Source organism: Fukomys damarensis, unplaced genomic scaffold, assembly GCF_012274545.1.
Source record: "Fukomys damarensis isolate Sample0158 unplaced genomic scaffold, DMR_v1.0_HiC HiC_scaffold_17, whole genome shotgun sequence".
Taxonomy (NCBI): Eukaryota; Metazoa; Chordata; class Mammalia; order Rodentia; family Bathyergidae; genus Fukomys; species Fukomys damarensis.
In genome coordinates this window covers 2,210,357-2,227,861 of record NW_022900929.1, presented here as the reverse complement: position 1 = coordinate 2,227,861, position 17,505 = coordinate 2,210,357, and the positions used below count along the sequence as shown (strand labels likewise).

The following is a 17,505-nucleotide window of genomic DNA, read 5'->3' as shown; positions in this document are numbered from 1 at the left end:
TTACATATTGTCTTCTACTTGCATATATACAAACTGCTACAAGCATATATATACATATATATATATATATTTATTTATTTATTTATTTTTATAGACATACACATATGTAGTGTGTGTACTGACGAATTTTAAGGGAAGACACCAACTGCTACTACTCATGAGGGCAAAGTGAGACTCGGGGTCAAAAAAATTTTAGACTTTCTATAGCATAGAAAGAGGCACAAGGGGCTCCATGCGGCCATTCTCCTGGACAACTCCGGCACCTAATCCCACCACAGCCCTCACTCTCCAACCTGGCCCGCTTCCACCTCAGGACTACTTACTAAAACAAGCGCGGCAGAGGAGCATTCAGCTCTTTCTCCTCAGGTAGGACGGTCGGGCTAAGGCCCACTAATGGCGAGGCGCGTACTTGTTTGGGGTGAACTTCCGCCAGCCAAAGGTCACTTCTGGGTTAATTGCAAACGTGGTGGTTGTCCTCGGAGGTGTTACTGAGCTAACGCGTGCGGGGCTACGCAGGTGGTAGAGGGGATCCCGCGGTTGCGGATTCGGCAGCAGCGCGAAGTAAAGGATGGCTTAAGTGTTTGCAGTGGCCGCGTCGCCAGCATCATTTCGAGTGATGGTGAAAGAGCAGGGTCAGTTCCAGGTGGCCGGAGGCTCTGTGGGCCTAGGGAAGGGTGTTGGAAATGTGTGTGCAGCTCACCTCAGGCTTGAAACTGAAACCCCTCAAGGAAAGATAGTTCTCTCGCCAAACTGTGCTTTGAAGAAGGGTGCAAGTAAGCTAGAATTAAGTCTAGAAAGAAAGAGTAAAGGCCAACCAAAGAAATTAACGATATTTGAGAAAAGTTACCGGGAGCCTGTCACAAATATATCAGTTTATTCAGTGTCACCCCAATCCGGTGGTTAGGAGTCATCAGCATCTTTACAAAGGAAGGACTGAGGCACAGGGTAAATAACATGTTTAAAATCCCAGCTAGTAATGACAGGATACCCTGTAAACATTAAATGAATAAAGATGTTATTTTTAGAGTTGTTCACATTACTGAAGAGACTTGAATCCCTTTCATCTGGGGAGAGGGTTAAATTTATTAAGGAATGTGTTGGTGGTAAAGCTGTGTTACAGTAACAGAAAGTTCCCTGAGACATGGAGTGGAGAGCAAACAAGTTGCAGAAAAATATGTATTTGGTAATTCTTGTACACAAAAGCAAACTCCTCAAAACTATTACTTTATTGTGGTACATACCTATTTATGGGAATAGAAAATGAATAGATGTATACAATTTAATAGAAACAATTGGAATAATAGACATTAAGCTGACAACAGTTAGGGAAGGAAGGAAGTCAAGGATTTATAGATGTTATGGAAAGAGAACTTTATTATTCATAGTGTTTTGGGGGGATATGCTCAGAAAATGCGTATAAAATTATTTATATAATAAATTTAATTTCAAAACTACTAAAAATGGCATTTGAGAGCCCACTGTAACACATGAGACTGGAATAATTGCAGAATTAAACATCTTTTAATCAGTGAAGATATGAGTATTATGAGATTAAGAACATAAAATTAAAGCCAGGCGTGGTGGTGCACACCTGTTATCCCAGTGCTTGGGAGGCTGAGGCAGGAGAATCGCTGTGAGTTCGAGACCAGCCTAGGCTACATAGTGAGTTCCATGTCAGTCTCAACTACATAGTGAGATCCTGTCTCAAAATTTAAAAAAAAAAAAAAAAAGTACATAAAATTAAAACATGCTCAGCAATCTCAAAAGAAAAAATTTAAAGTAATTATAAATGGTGCAGAATTTCATTGTGTAGTCCCAGGAAACTTTATAAATATTGGTTATTTCTTATAACTCTTTTCATTTTCATTTACTTTTAAATTTCAAAAACTTTTTTTGAGATAGGATCTTGCTATGTAGTCCAGGCTGGCCTTGAACTCACTGTGTACCTCAGTTTGGCCTTGAATTCAAGACCCTCTATGTCAGATTCCTGGTGATAGTTTTTAATAAAAATGTTAAATCTTTGCCAAAATCTTAATCTAATGGTTGAGATTTAAGATATTCAAATTATAAAATGCTTAAAGTATAAAAACACTGTAAACTGGATTTGGTGGCATGTCTTTAATTCTAGCTACTGGGGAGGCTGAGACAGGAGGAACACAAGTTGGAGTCCGGCCTCAGTGAGACCCTGTCTCAAAATATAAAATCAAAAGAATTGGAAATATAGTAACCTTAAAGGTTCAGTCCTCATTACCTGTCACACACACACAGACACACACACACACACACACACACACCTTTTAAAAATCCTTAATGGTATCTTTTTGGTACATTGTACTGCAATTGAGGCTTCAGAATGCAAAGGGCAAATCCAGAGAATGAAATGGGAGGTCATCTACTCTTACAGGCAGTAACCACTAGAAATCATCAATGAAAGTATGTCAGTTGATGTAAGAAATATCAAGAGCCCGGTTTGATTCGAGTTATTAACCGTTAGAGATGTAAAGAGGAAAGCAAAAATAGACGTGCTCACCTGAGGACCTTGGCATCTGAGACTGTCACGGTGTTGCCAAGACTTCACACCTCAAGGAATTGCTTGACAGCCATGCGAATTAACAGATTTCTCACTCCCCATTGGGTAGGCAATTCCTCACCTCACTGGATGGTTGAGGTCTAGTTTAACATAATATTATATATTATATATATTATAGCTCTGTAATATGTTACAGATCATTTAACATATATATATATATATATATATATATAAAATAGCCCTGTAATATGTTACCCCCCCAACCATTTTCCTTTAGTTTCTGAGGCCCAAGAATCAGCATTCTTTGTGATTTAGTCTCAGACTTTCTTGAGATTTCCGGTTGTATGGGGATGAGGATCTGCAGGCTTGCTTCTTTATTATTGGCAGGCCTCAGTTCCTCCCCATGGGGACTTTGCCACAAGGGTACCCAGTTTCCTTTCCTCAGAGCAGAGGGACAGAGAAAATAAGAATGAAGCTTCAGTGTCTTGAACTAATCCTAGAAGTCACAAATCATCCACTCTGTATTGTAATGATTTACAGATCAAACTTAGTATGAGAGGAAACTTGACATATATGTGAATACCAGGAATATTTTTTCCTCTACTGCAGATTGAGCCCCAGGCCTTGGTAGGAAGCTGTCCCATAAACACCACCCCTTTTTTCAATTTGGAGATGGTCTCCCTAAGTCATTAGCTTGCCAAGACTGGTATCAAACTTCCAGTCCTCCTTCCTCAGCTTCCCAGAGTGTTGAGGTTACAGGCAATTGTCACAATACCAGGTTTTTAGAGGCCATCTTGAAGGCTAGTTATCACCATTTCCCAAACTCTTTCACAAACAATTCTTAAGTACCTACAAAAAGCCCATATCTGCTGTAGAAAGAAGGAGTTTCAGCCACTACAAGCAAAATTGGGTCTAATGCTACTCTTGTGTAGTTTTCTTAACATCAAATAAATAAGAACTAAAAGAAAACAAAAAATTAATTCCACTTCAGCTAGGGACCTAAACATATAATTAGATATCTTGTATTTTATACTTGTATATCTGTTTTTGATCCATACAAAAGAGAACAGTTTGTTTTTACACTGCTAGAGATTGATTTCAATGTCTTCCACATACTAGGCAAATGCTCCACCAGTCATTTTCACTTTTGACTTTTATTTTATTTTTGAATTTTTTTTTATGGTGAGAGAAAACTCAGGACTACGCACGTGTTCAGCAACTACTCTTATAAGCTACATCATCAGTGATTTAAATCTTTAACATTTTTATTTTCATTTTGAGACAGGATCTTGCTAAATTGGCCTGGCCTCAAATTTTCTATCCTCCTGCCTCAGTCTCCCTATGAGCTTGGAATACAGTTGCAAATGACCCTGACTGGCTGCCTCATAATTCAAGTCACAGCTTACAGAAGCCTCCTCAAACAAATTTTCTTAGGTTATGTAGTCTGATGTGCTTCCTCCCACCCCTCCTCTACTCCCTTTTCATATTACTATCTCTCTGAGGTTGTTATTTATTTTATTTATTTTTGGTGCTGAGGATTGCACTCAGAGTGATTTAATTTTATTTGTAAAATTGCTAGTCCAGATATTTGGTTTAACATTATTCTGGATGTTTCTGTGAAATTATTTTATGAGTTTAACATTAAACTCATTTGCTAGGCACATGAGAGTACAGTTATAATCACAGGTACTCCAGAGGTGGAGGCAGGAAGACTGTAAATTTGAGGTCAGCTTGGGAAACTTAAAAATCTCTACCAAAAAGAAAAATAAAAGAGCGAGGTATGTAGCTCAGTGGTAGAGCAAACCTGGGTTTGAGTCAGGACAGAAATAATAAAACCCATATACTACCATTATGTAATTATAAAAATAATCTTAATTTATAAAATCTTTTAAATTCTTAATTTATAAAATTTATTATTTATTATTTCATTTGTTATTTATAAAAATAATTTTCCGTTTCCATTCACAACATCTTAAACGAAATAATGAGAAGTAAATAATAAATTTGAAAAATGTGTATGACCCAAAGCTCATAGCCAAGAGACCAAAAGAAAGATTTCTAGGCTGGATGTATACCTCAGTGGTAGAGCACTTGCTTAGCATTCAGAAGACCCTGGGTTCAATCCTCAATACTGCAAAAAATAAAAATAAAAGATTTTGAAGAGATTTACTTCACCGGGTATGATAGCATGCCTACAGTCACAGCTACTCAGGAGGCTGAGGCAAGAGTTTTGAAAGCTTGAACCCATATACTTGGCATGTAATTCCAGCACTTGGAGGTTGACATGGGAAGATCATTGACAGCTTGAGGCCATCTTGTGCTACAGAGACGTCAAGGCCAGCCTCAGCTACTTAGCAAAACCCTGTCTCAAAAAAGAAAGAAAGAAAGTTTGAGCCTGGGCAACTTAGCAAGATTCTGTTTCAGAATTAAAAATAAAATGGGCTAGGATTTTAACTCATTGCTCTTGGGGTTTAACTTCCAGTACCTCAGTGGGAAAGACAAGTCTTCTTAAATTTGTAAAGATTTGAAGTACAGTATGTGTCCCCAAAGAGATTCTGCTAGAGCTTAATTAAAAATGCAATTCCTATATAAATAAAATGCAGTTAGTTCTTTTCTAAAAGAACACCTTGTGACACTAAAATGCTTTGAATGTTCACCTGGACAAAAAAGGTACAGTACCATACCTAAGCCTCTCTTATCTATAACTTCCTGAAACCCTTCCATTTATATTCACTTAGCATTGACTCTGGAAATCAGGGAGAGAAAAAAAAAAGGTATTAGTCCCAAAAAGTGCCTGCCCTCAGTGAGCTTTATGAAAAGCAGCTAAGCAATTAATGACATCCCTGAAGGGAGAGGGGAAAAATAGTTCCCTTTAGCTTTTCTTATATGGAAGGCATATTGCTTTTGTTTTTTGTACCTAGGGATGTGTTATCTTCATTGTGTGAGTGTGTGTGTGTGTGTGTGTGTGTGCGTGCCTGCGCCCTCATGCATGCTGGTAATTGAACTCAGGGCCTATAAAATGTTAAGCATGTGCTCTAATGCAAAGACACCCCAACCCCTCTTTCAGTGCTTTAAATATGTCATCCCACTGCTTGCTGGCCTTTATGGCTTGTGATGAGAAATCAACTGTTAATCTTAAATAAGATTATTTAAGATTCCCTTGCATGTTTAAGTCACTTGTCTCTCTGTTTTCAAGATTCTTTTTTTGTTCTTGTTATTGTTATTGTACATCGTGGTGCAGATTCTTTTTGTTTTTTCTACTGGAAGTTTTTTTAATTTCTTGGATAAAATGTAACAGATTCTGGTAGCTTTCAGTTGTTATTTGTTTACATACCCTTTACCTTTTTTTGTTGTTGTTCTGGACTCACAGTTTGTGTATGTTATTCCAATTGATGATGTTCCACAGGTCTGTTAGTCCCTGTTCATTTTTTTCTTCATTATTTTTCCTTTTATCTTATCAGACTGAAGATATTTTTGTTTATTTTTTGAAACAGGATCTCACTGTCAAGATCAAGCCAACCTTGAACTTGCTATGTTGCTCTGGTTGGCCTCAAACTCATGGTGATCCTCCTGTCTCAGCCTTTCAAGTGCTGGCATTATAGGCATACACCACCACACTTGGACTAAGATATTTATTTGACATATCTTCATATTTTCTGGTCCTTTGTTTTGTCTTCAAATATGCTTTTGGACCCCTCCAGCTGATTTTTTTTCTCTCTTGATACTCAGCATTGAACCCAATGTTGAGTTGAGCTAAAGTACCAGCCCTTTGTATTTTTTATGTTAAGACAAGTTCCAGCTGGGGATTTAGCTCAGTGGTTCTACCTCCTGCCTTGCAAGTGCAAGGTCCTGAGTTTGATTCCCGGTATAAAAAAAAATTTAATTAAGACAAGGTCCACCCAAGTTCCCCAGACTGATTTCATACTTTTGAGCATCCTGCCCTAGCCTTCCAAATAGCCGAGATAACAGGTATACACCACAATGCCTTATTTTTATCAATTTTTATTTATTAATAGACATTTATATTCCAAAATGCCTATTTTCTTCCTTTTTACAATTTTTAAAATCATTTTGTTGATATTACCTACTTGTTCATACATTTCCTTCCTGGCTGTCTTCCTTTTTTTTGTCTATGGCTTTCTTTATGTTTTGGAGCATATTTAAGATTGCTGATTTAAAGTCTTTGTCTAAGGGTTGGGCATATAGCTCAATAGTAGAGTATTTGCCTGGTTCTGAATTCCATCCCCAGCATGACAAAAAAAAAAAAAAAAAAAGAGAGAGAGTCTTTTTATTACAAATATATATGTCTACAAATAATACACATTTTTGGCATTTTCTCTTCATTTTAATCCTGTGAGTGAGCCATATTTTATGTCTTTACGTGCTTCATATGTTTGCATTGAAAACTGGACATTTTGAATTTTACTACATTGAAAAAACAAAAGCAATACTACCTAGATGTTTGCAGATTGGCTCTGTGTCAAGATATTATTTCAAAATTTGGCCAGGCTGCTCTAATTTTTCCTTAGTCTTGATTTTCTGCTTGTGCAGAATCTACTGGCCAGCCAAAAGAGAAAGCTTAGATCTGTATCTTTTCTGCAAATGCATCCTCTTCTGGATACATCTGTGGCTTTCTAGGTTTCTTGGTATATGCAGGAGTTTTTTGAAGCCCTTTTTCCCCAAAGTTTCTCACTCCTCATCATTTCCTTCTTAGCTTTAAGCAAGTCTTTCATTTCCTCACTTGTTATATGTTTGTCCTAGTAGGGAGACAAATAAACATAATTTGTTTGTTTCTATCTGTTCCTAGACCAGGTACCCATTGGGAATGATGGCTGCCATCTTCCAGACCACTGCCACATTGAGGAGATGTGAGGCAGGGCTGAGTTAAAATGCCAGAATCTTCTCTTACCCTATTTTAGGATTCTTTCTCCTGGTTATTCACCTAGTTCCTGAGTGGAACATCTTCCAGAAGTTGTTGGTTTGTTTGGTTTTTTTTTTTTGTTTTTGGTACTGTGGATTGAACTCGGCACCTTGAGCTGGTGAGGCCAGCAGCAGAACCACTGAGCTAAATCCCCAGCCCTGTTTGTTTTGTTGTACTGTGGATTGAACCTAGGACCTCATGAATGCTAGATAAACACTCTACCACTGAGCTACATCTCCAGCCTTCATCTAGAGTTTCAGTAAGTGTGATTTTTTTCATCTTTTTCGCTTGATTTTTGAGATTCTGAGGAGAGAAAGCCTCCAGAAGTCCCTACTTGATAATTTTCACTGACATTTACTTTAAGAGTTTTTATTTTTGGGGCCAGGGATTTAGCTCAATGTTTCTGCTGCCTGCCTTGCAAGCACAAGGTCCCAAGTTCGATCCCCAGTACCAAAAAAAAAAAGAGTTTTTATTTTTAATGTGCATTGACCACCTGGAAAATGTAGCTGTTATGTTCTTCAGTGAGCTCCTCAAAGAACACCAATTGGCAGTCTCTTGGATATTCTAATTTTCCATTTTCCCAACTTTCTTGGAAAAATGGTGGAAACAATATAACAAGGTGACTCTGTTTGATGATTTATTTTAGGTGTCAACTTGATGGGATCAAGGAATACCTAGAAACAAGGTAAAACGTGGTGTGTCTGTGAACTTGGCCTGTGGGTCTGACTGGAGGAAGTGAGGAAGACCAGCCCTTCATTTGGGTAGGCACCATTCAGTCAGCCCAGGAGGCACTGATAACAGATACAGAAAGGCAATTCATCTCTTCTCCATGGACTGAGATAGCCTTCTTCCCCTCCCTGTGCCTTAGAAACCCAGGTTCCCCAACTTTGGGACTCTAGGACTTAACTCAGGTGGCCTCTGAGTTCCCAGGTCGTGGACCTTGGAATGACAGTAATACTGCTGGATTTCCTGGTTCTGAGGCCTTTGGATTGGACTGAGTTCTGTCACCAGTGTCCCAGGGGCTCCAGCCTGAAGTCTGTCTGTGGTGGGACTTCTCAGCTGTGATGATCCATCATGTATGCCAGTTCCTCTACTGAGTCTGCTTTCATATATTTCTACATATCCTATTGGTTCTCTAAGAACATTGACTAGTGTACTTGATATTGTGTCATCTGTACAGATGTTGAAGTTGACAGTGATGATAGGTTTTGAGGGATAAGACTCAGTCAATGTTATAACCATCCTATGAACAGGAAGGAATGACAGGAGGTCAGAGGATGAAAACAAAGGGCAGTGGTTTCTAGTAGCATTAGGTTCCAGATGAGGCAGGAGAAACAGTTGTGCAAACATTTTTACTGGTGTTTGAGAAGCAATGATTTATCAGGCTGAATGAACAGATGAAAGTACATCTTAAATGTAAATTAATAACTTCTATCTATTCAGAAACAAAACCAGAAGGTTTATTAACATGATTGTTAGATAGGATTCCTGTATTTCAGGCTAATGTAAAAGTAACAAAAATAGAGAAAGAATCAATGCAATCCAGTTAGACTACAAAAGAGTGGCTGATTAAAAGATATTTATGTAAATTGATCTCTATGTACTCACAATATTAACTTCAAAAATATCCTAAACTCAATCTCACCATAATAGCTGAAACAAAATAGCAAAGAGTAAACAATACACAGAAAAAAAATTAGGATTTAAGTGAAGACCAGGATCAAACATAATCAAGAGAGGTGCTGGATTTGAGGCTCAGTGGTAGATCACTTGACTAGCATGCAAGAAACCCTGGCTTCCATTCTTTTGTTTTTGTTTTTTTTTGGTACTGGGGATTGAACTCGGGTCCTTGCACTTGCAAGGCAGGCCACCGAACTGCTGAGCTAAATCCCCGGCCTGGGTTCCATTCTTAACACTGGAAATAAAAAGCATGATCATGCTGAATGAAGATTTATAACAATGCTGAGTAGACATTGCATGTTCCCAAATTAGATTGTAACTGTGAAAAATGTTATCCAAAAGAATTCTTTTTTTTTTCAGCTTTAATTGAGTTTATTGGTACATTTTAGGGATACAGTAAATTTACATTCATTGTTGGGATCTTGTACCTTCTGGCTCATGATAAATTGCAGATAGAGTAAATATCTAACAGCTTTTAATTAAGTTACCAAATGTAACATAATGAATTCCAAGAGAATCCCTTGTGGAAATATTTTAAATGCTCCCTAAGCAATAAACACAATAAAAAATAATAAAAATTAACAATAATTTATGAGTACAGCTATATATATGTTGACCATTTTTCTCTCCAAACACTTCATTTTCTCTTGTATTCATCAGTTTGCCATTGAGTGTCTGTTGTACATTAAGACAGCATGCATGAGTCAGGGAATGTAGCACAGGAAGCATATAAACACCTCCTACTAATTAAATTTCTAGGATGCTTATATGGGATAGGATTGCAGGGCAAGAACCTAGATCTGCTTCAAAAGAGTTGATATTTAAATGAAATGTGCTAATTTCATGGTAGGGGAAAGTGCTATTATGGAAGTGCAGAGTTGAGAGGAGGATATGGGGAGTATTAGGGGCTGTACTGTGTACTGCAAGGGAGAAATACTGGTGTCCTCACATTTATTAACTCAGAATGTGATCTTATTTGGAAATAGGTTCTTTACAGGCACAATAGAGTTAAAATGAAATATTTAGGGTGGGCCCTAATTCAGTGACTGTTGTTTTAAAATTTTGAGACAAATTCTTGCTAAATTGCCCTGGAGGCCTCAAACTTGAGATACTCCTGCCTCATACTCCAAAGTAACAGGACTTTAGACATGTGCCACAGGCTTCCCTATCCAACTTGGACAAACATTGATGTCAAATTGTATTTGCTTGAGAATTGATGTTTTCAGTGACTAATAGCATAGTACAGTACCACCAGCTGGGTAAATTATTAAAAGTTTATTTTGGTTCACAGTTCTGAGACAAAGTTGAGGGGCTGCATCTGGTGATGACCTTTTTGCTAGCAACATCCCAAGGGGAAGCAGGACATTACATGGCCAAAGACAAGGACCTTGCAAGAGATCTAGCTGACCCACTCTTGAGATAATCTAATAACTCACTAATGCATTAATCATAGGAACGGCTTAATTTATTCATGATGGCAGAGATCTAATCACTTCTTAAAGGTTTCACCTGTCCCCACCTCTTAATATCGGTTAATGGGGATTAACTCTCAACAGGAGTTTTGTAGGGGACAAGCTGTATTCAAATCATAGCAATTACTTTTCTTTCTTTCTTTTTTTTTTTTGCATCAGGGATTGAACTTGAGTCCTTGCACTTGCAAGGCAGGCCACCGAACCGCTGAGCTAAATCCCCGGCGCCAGCAATTACTTTTCTTAAATAATTATAGAAGCAGCTAACTTTCAAGTATAAACCTTTCTGAACCCACTCTTCTCTCTCCTATTCAAGAGGTAATCCATCTTTCAGTTAGTTGCCTGTTGGAGTCATAACTCAGTAGTAGAGCACACGAGACCCTGGGTTCAATTCCCAGACCTGCAAAAGCTAAATAAAGTCAGGTATCGTTCCCATTGATATTTGAAATTTTTATTACAAATGTGTATATCTACAAATAATACACATTTTTGGCATAAGTAAAAATTTTGCATACGTGGGGCCATATTGTATTTTCCAGGGCTGAATTTGAAGTCAAACTGCCTGGATTTCAGTTCTGCCTACCAGGTATCTCTTTTTGGAATGATGAAAGACCACTGAATTCTACAATTTATTTATTTTGTATTAGTGGATAAAAATAAATAATAAATAAATAAATAATAATCTAGAAACACTGAAAAAAGTCCATCTCCCTCCAGGCCTGAGTTTGAATTTAGCAGGTTGGATTTTCCTGAATTGCATGGTCCAGAGAACAATGTGTCAGGGGTACAGAAGCAGTGCAGATGGAGACCTCTCTAGTCCAACTCCATTTCTCATGTAGAAGTGGGAAAACCAGTTGGAGTGGTGTCAGGGAATGATATAGTGATGAAAAATAACTCAAATGAATGTGACTGATAATGCTGCTTCCAGTTCTCCATTGTGTACAAAGGAGTTATCTTGGGCACCAATGGGTTATATTATTTGGGAGACATCTTCAGAATCCTCACCAGCTCCTAAAAATGTTACTTCTGTAATAAACCTAAAGACAGTTGTTTCGTCGGTAGATCCTAAAAATGTTAGTATGTAATCTTCTGAAGTTTTATCTTCAGATCCTTCCTACAACAAAGAGAAACATGTTCATCCTACTAAAAAGTCTCCAGTACCACATGGTGATGACCTTGAACAAAATGAAGCCTCAAGAAAGAATAAGAAAAAGAAAGAAAAGTCTAAATCAAAATAAAAAATCCTGAAAGTTCAAGAGCCACCAAGACTGGAAAATAATTTTTAAAATAGTGGAAACAAAAGCCAAATTCCAACAAAGTTGGATTTGGGAGGCATACTGACAGCACTGGGAAGAAGCAGCATGCCTGGCAGGCCAAGCTGTTCTCCAGACCAGTTGTGTTCTCAGCTGGAGTAGTGCCCTTTCCAAAGAAGCCAGCTCAGAGGAGAGGGGCCACTGCTTCAGTCAGATGAAGACTCCATGCAACCCCTTGGACTCTAGCACCCCTCTGATAAAAAAGGGGAAGCAGAGGGAGGTTCCCAAGGCCAAGAAGCCCACCTCATGAAAGAAGATGATTCTGAAAGAATGGGAAAAGAGTAAGCAGCAGAGACTCTGAGAAAATGATGTGAGCCCAGGTATGGCCAGTGATGAGGCACAGGATACAGAGAGTGATGCTGAGGAGCAGGCCGCCAAGCAGGCTGACCCCACAGGCAGGGCCAGAAGAAGTGGCCTCCTCCACTCCTGCAGTTGAGGGCCAATCAGAAGAAAAGAGCCACTTTGTGCAGAGCTCCAGAAGGATGCCAAGGCCTGCCAGCCTGTGGCCAACCAAGCCAGCTTCCCCAAGACCCACAGGGATTACTGCAGTCAGGTGCTCAGCAAAGAAGTGGATCCTGTATCATGGACCTACTCAAGAAACTGGTCTGCATCCAAGACCATATGTACCAACAGGATCCTGTCAAGGCTAAGACCAAACTCCGGCTTGTGCTGGGGCTGAGAGAAGTTCTTAAACATCTAAAGCTCAAGAAGCTAAAATGCATCATCATTTCTCCCAACAGTGAGAAGATACAGTCGAAAGGTGGCCTAGACAATACTCTGCACACCATTATTGATTATGCCTGTGTGTAGAACGTTCCCTTTGTGTTTGCTCTCAATCATAAGGCTCTGAGGCACAGTTTGAACAAAACAGTTCCGGTCAGTGTTGTGGGGATCTTCAGCTATGATGGGGTGATGGGGCTCAGGACCAGTTCTACAAGATGGTTGAGCTGACTATGGCAGCCTGGCAGGCATACAAGACTGTGCTTGAGAATGTGCGATGGAGAGAGCTGGCATGCCTCAGACACCTCCCAACCCACCCTCAGAGAACCCCAGCAGCTCTGCCAAGAACACCCCGTTGGCCCCCTCTGGAGAAGAGCCCCACTGAACTGCAATCTGAAGAAAGCATCTGGAAGTATGCAGTTGCTGTGCCCTGGAGGTGGAAGAATCCCTGGAGGCCTCAGCCTCTCAGATGAATTTATAAGGAGAGAGTTCTTTCTTGTGTGTCTGTGTATTGTGGGTAAGGAGGGGGAGGCTTGAAAAGGCTTTGGGCCTTATTCTTCTCAGTTTTTCACTGACCTACTGTATTTTGTGTGACTGTTGAATTTAGAAACCAGCCAGCACAAAAGCCACATGAAGTGGTGGTTGCAAGCCTTCAGAGCTGTGGATTCCATCTGACCAGCATGCAGAGCCATCGGCAGAAGCCTTTCCTAGAAGCCTGCAGGTAGAGCTTTGGCTCTGAGCACATTGTGGGTCTGGAGAACACTGGAAAATGTAATACTTGAGCACTTTGGCTGCTAAGGAGGCTTCCCCTCCACTTTGGCACAGCTGAGCCAAGGGAGTCCAGGTAGGCAGGCAGGGGGTTCCTTCCTCCAGGGGCTGTGGCAAGGGGACGAAAGGAGCTATGCCTCTCTGGGGATGCTGATGCTGGTATAGTGGGCAGTGGGGAAGAGCCCTTTCTCAGGGGACACAGCTCTTCAGTTTAAGGATGGGGAGGATTTGCTAAAATGAGCCTTGGAAGGAACACTTTCTGAGCCTTAGAAAACTTGCAACTTTTTGAGGAGAAGTATTCCTTTTAGTCTGTATTTCCAAAGAAACAATGTATGTTGAAGTTCTAGATTTGTTTAGTAATCTACAAATCATTCTTTTTAAAATGAATATATTCTGAATGTGTCACAGAGGCCAAGGGGCAGAGCTTACTTTCATAGTTTCCCTGTAAGAAAGAGGACTTATTTTGAATAAAGAGTGATTATTTAATTTCAAAAAAGTATAATTTAACAAATATATTATAAAATATACAGATAAGAACCCAGATGTGGTGACACATTCCTATAATCCCAGCACGGGGGAGGCTGAGATAGAGGAGGATTATAGCAAGATCAAGACCAATCCGGTCTACATAGTGAGTTGAAGGCAAAACTGAGTTATGTAAGAAGTCATGTATCAAAAATCACGTATCATATATATAATATGAATGAATAGATTATATATGAGAAAATTGCTGGCTGTATTGTCTTTAATTTATATGACCTTGGCTGAGGTATTTAAAAAGCTTTCTTTGCCTGTGTGTTCTCATTTATAAAATAAGATAATTACGGCATCCACTTAGTATGTTTGTTACGAGGACTGAATGAGTTAACAGTTGTAAAAACACTTAGGGTGGGGGAGTGAAGCATACATAATGCTCATTAACAATTATCTTAATATTATTGCCTTCTGTAATTTAGGGTTTTCACTCTGTTGATTCAGTGCCACTGACAACTTATGTGGAATAGTTGACTCATTCTAACGGGTCTGTAATGTTCTTTTGCATGTATTATGTTTGTTTATCCCTTGTCTACTAATGGATATTAGGTAGGTCATTGCTAAATTTGTTATTACAATGTGATAAATGCCCTCATAAACACATCCCCAAGCACATATAGGAGAGTCAAGAAAGGGAATCTAGAAGGGAATTACTGATCTTAGGCACATGATAAAAAAATTCACAATACTTGTGAAAGTTGATAAGAATGACTTTATTCAAGGGGTAAGTTTACTAAAATGACATTTTGTAGGAGTAGAAGGGATCAGATTCAACTCTGAAGACAAGCATAAAAGTAGGGATTTATAGCCAACAGTAGTGGTAGTGAGTGCCTCTGGACAGAAAATTACTAAGAAGAAACATCAGGGGTAAGGGAGAAAATTTTTGCCAAACTCCCTTGACACAATTCTTCCTGAAGGCAAGCCAAAGTGATCAAATTATACTTAAGGGATAGTGATAGAGGACTAACTCTATCAGATATTAATGATGGGTGATTCAGGCTACAGTGACTTATCAGGGTTCTCCTGTCCAACACTGAGATGGGGTCCAGCTGTGTGGCCCAGACTTGAGTTCTCAAACTCAAGTGACCTTCCTGCTGGGAATACAGATGCATGACACCAAGCTGGGCTTAGGATTCTTTCTAAAACTGAACAATGCAGAGATGAATATGGAAGTCCAAAAACCAAGGCCTAGCTTAAAAGAGTTCAGAGGATCCTTACTAGAGATAGGTCAAGGAGAGATTTTTTTTTTTTTCAGTGCTGAGGATCGAACCAGCATGTGCTCTAGCACTGAGATACATCTCCATACCTTTTGTTTATTTTAGTTTGAAACAGAGTCTTCCTAAGTGTTAGTCTCGCAAATGTGTGACCCTCCTACCTCAGCTTCAGAGTAGTTTATATTACAGGCCTTATGTTTTATATCTAGATCACCCTCCTCCAGGCCTCATGTAATCTTAAGTGGGGCTTTTGGGAGGTAGCTGCATCATGGGTGTGTGATACTGGATATGGGTGTGATAACTAGATTAGTCCACTTATTGGTTTAGCATAGTTCTGGTTGTAGATAATGGGAAGGCCTGTCCTGGGTTTGAGGGGCACCAACCAATAGGCTTGTAGCTGTACCAATCAATAGGAATAAAAGAGGAAAGGAAGGCTCTCCTCTTTGCTTGATGCTTCTTGCCTTCAATCCAACAGACTGTTTCCCCTCTGCCATGTTGCCCTGCCTTGGAGCCAGCTGACTGTGGACTGAAACCTCTACAAACTGAACTAAAATAAATCTTTCCTCCTTTAACTTGTGGTTGTCAAATATTTTGTCCCAGCAATGAAAAAGAAACTAAGACAACTGGCTTGCACCACTGTGTCTGGTGTGCGAAATTGCTACTTAACTCTGTATAATATTTTTCCTTATCCTCACCAACACTTGATATAAGAAATTTAAATTTTGCAAATAAGTCATTTGGAAATATTTCATTGTTTAATTTGCCTTTACTTATAACCAGTCATATGTATGCATCTTTTCCTGTGATTACTGGCCAGTTGGGTTTTTCTTTGGATAAATGCATGTTTAAGATTGTATGATTAGAGGTGCCATCGCTCCAGTGCCGATTCACTGTAGGAAGGAGAGCCACGCTTTCTCCTGCCCCAGCCCCCATCGCTCAAGCACCAGGAAGGGTGCCCCTGAACCCCCATAAGCCCCCCCCATGCACTGTCAGACCTCCTGACTGTGCCAGTCTTTGGACCCACTCTGCAGAGGCAGAGGTGGTCATCAACGGTATTTTTCTGAGTTCCCAACTTTGAACATCTTTAAAGAAAGGGTGTGGGAAACCTGTAATAGAACGTTGCAGAGTTCAACCATTCAGAAGGTTGGGGAACTCAATCTGGGCTTTGCAGCCCGAGGTCAGTCAGCATCATGGGGTTCAGCCATCAGCTAACTGAGACCAGGGGTCTTGCATCCTCGCTCTGTCTGAGTCATTAAATGGTAAATACACTATGTTGAAATTTTGTTTACTGCAGACATGTTCTGGACTGCTTCTTGATTTCAATTTAATTCAAATGATTTAAGGGTGATAGACTAGTGACTACCACATGTGGTCAGTGTCCAAGTTGTGCTTGATCTTAATGTGCTGCTCATTGTATCAGTTGGGATAAAGCATTGCAGTTGATTTGCTGAGCTGCTTTCTCTGATGTTATGAAAATGAGAATGTCTGTGGATTGTTAGAGACACAGAAGGTAGGGCACAACTATATCAGGAAGATTTGGGTGATAATCTAGAGATTAAACCAAGGACAGTCTGACAACAAAAATAGAAATGAGAAAACACTTAAGCAAGACACAAGGACAGACTTCCAGTTCACCAATGGCAAACAGTAGGGCAAATGAGGATGAAAAGGCCGATAGAAAACCACCAGGATACCCTGAACTCAAAGCACAGGAAGTAACAAAACAGATCAAATGGGCTCTAGAAAAATTCAAAACAGAAATAATTTCCCAGATAACCACAGAGATAGTGAGCAAAATGGAAGTCGCAATTCGAGACTCTAGAGCAGAAACTGACAAAAAACATAGATGAGCTCAGGACTATGATAGAAGCCATGAAGGCCCAGCATAAGAAAGAAATGGAATCCATAAAATAGATTCAAACAGATATCCAGGAGATTAAACACTCCATAGAATGTGTACACAACAGAATAAAAGAATGCAAAGATAGACTCTCTGATATAGATGATAAGATTGCAGTCAGTGACCATGAAAAGAGAGATCTCTTAAAAACAGTAAGGGATCATGAGAAATCGATCCAACAACTCCTAGATGATGCAAAGAAGAATAACATAAGACTGATAGGAATACATGAAGTAGCAGGAGAAAATACAAATGACTTAAAAAAGCTGTTCGCAGAATTAATGATAGAAAACTTCCCAAACAGAGGGGAAGAATTTGACATTCAGATAACTGAGGCATATAGGACCCCAACTAGCTACAATAAAAAAAAATCTACACCTAGACATATAATAATCAAGATCCCAGAAACCCAACAGAAGAACAAAATACTACAAGCAGTAAGAGAAAAGAAACAAA

The 17,505-nt window shown here is 39.4% G+C and overlaps 1 pseudogene; it reads left to right on the top strand.

Moving 5' to 3' along the window:
* The first annotated feature begins 232 nt into the window (after positions 1–232).
* LOC104875358 lies at positions 233–13,114 on the top strand (annotated as a pseudogene).
* The last annotated feature ends 4,391 nt before the right edge of the window (positions 13,115–17,505 follow it).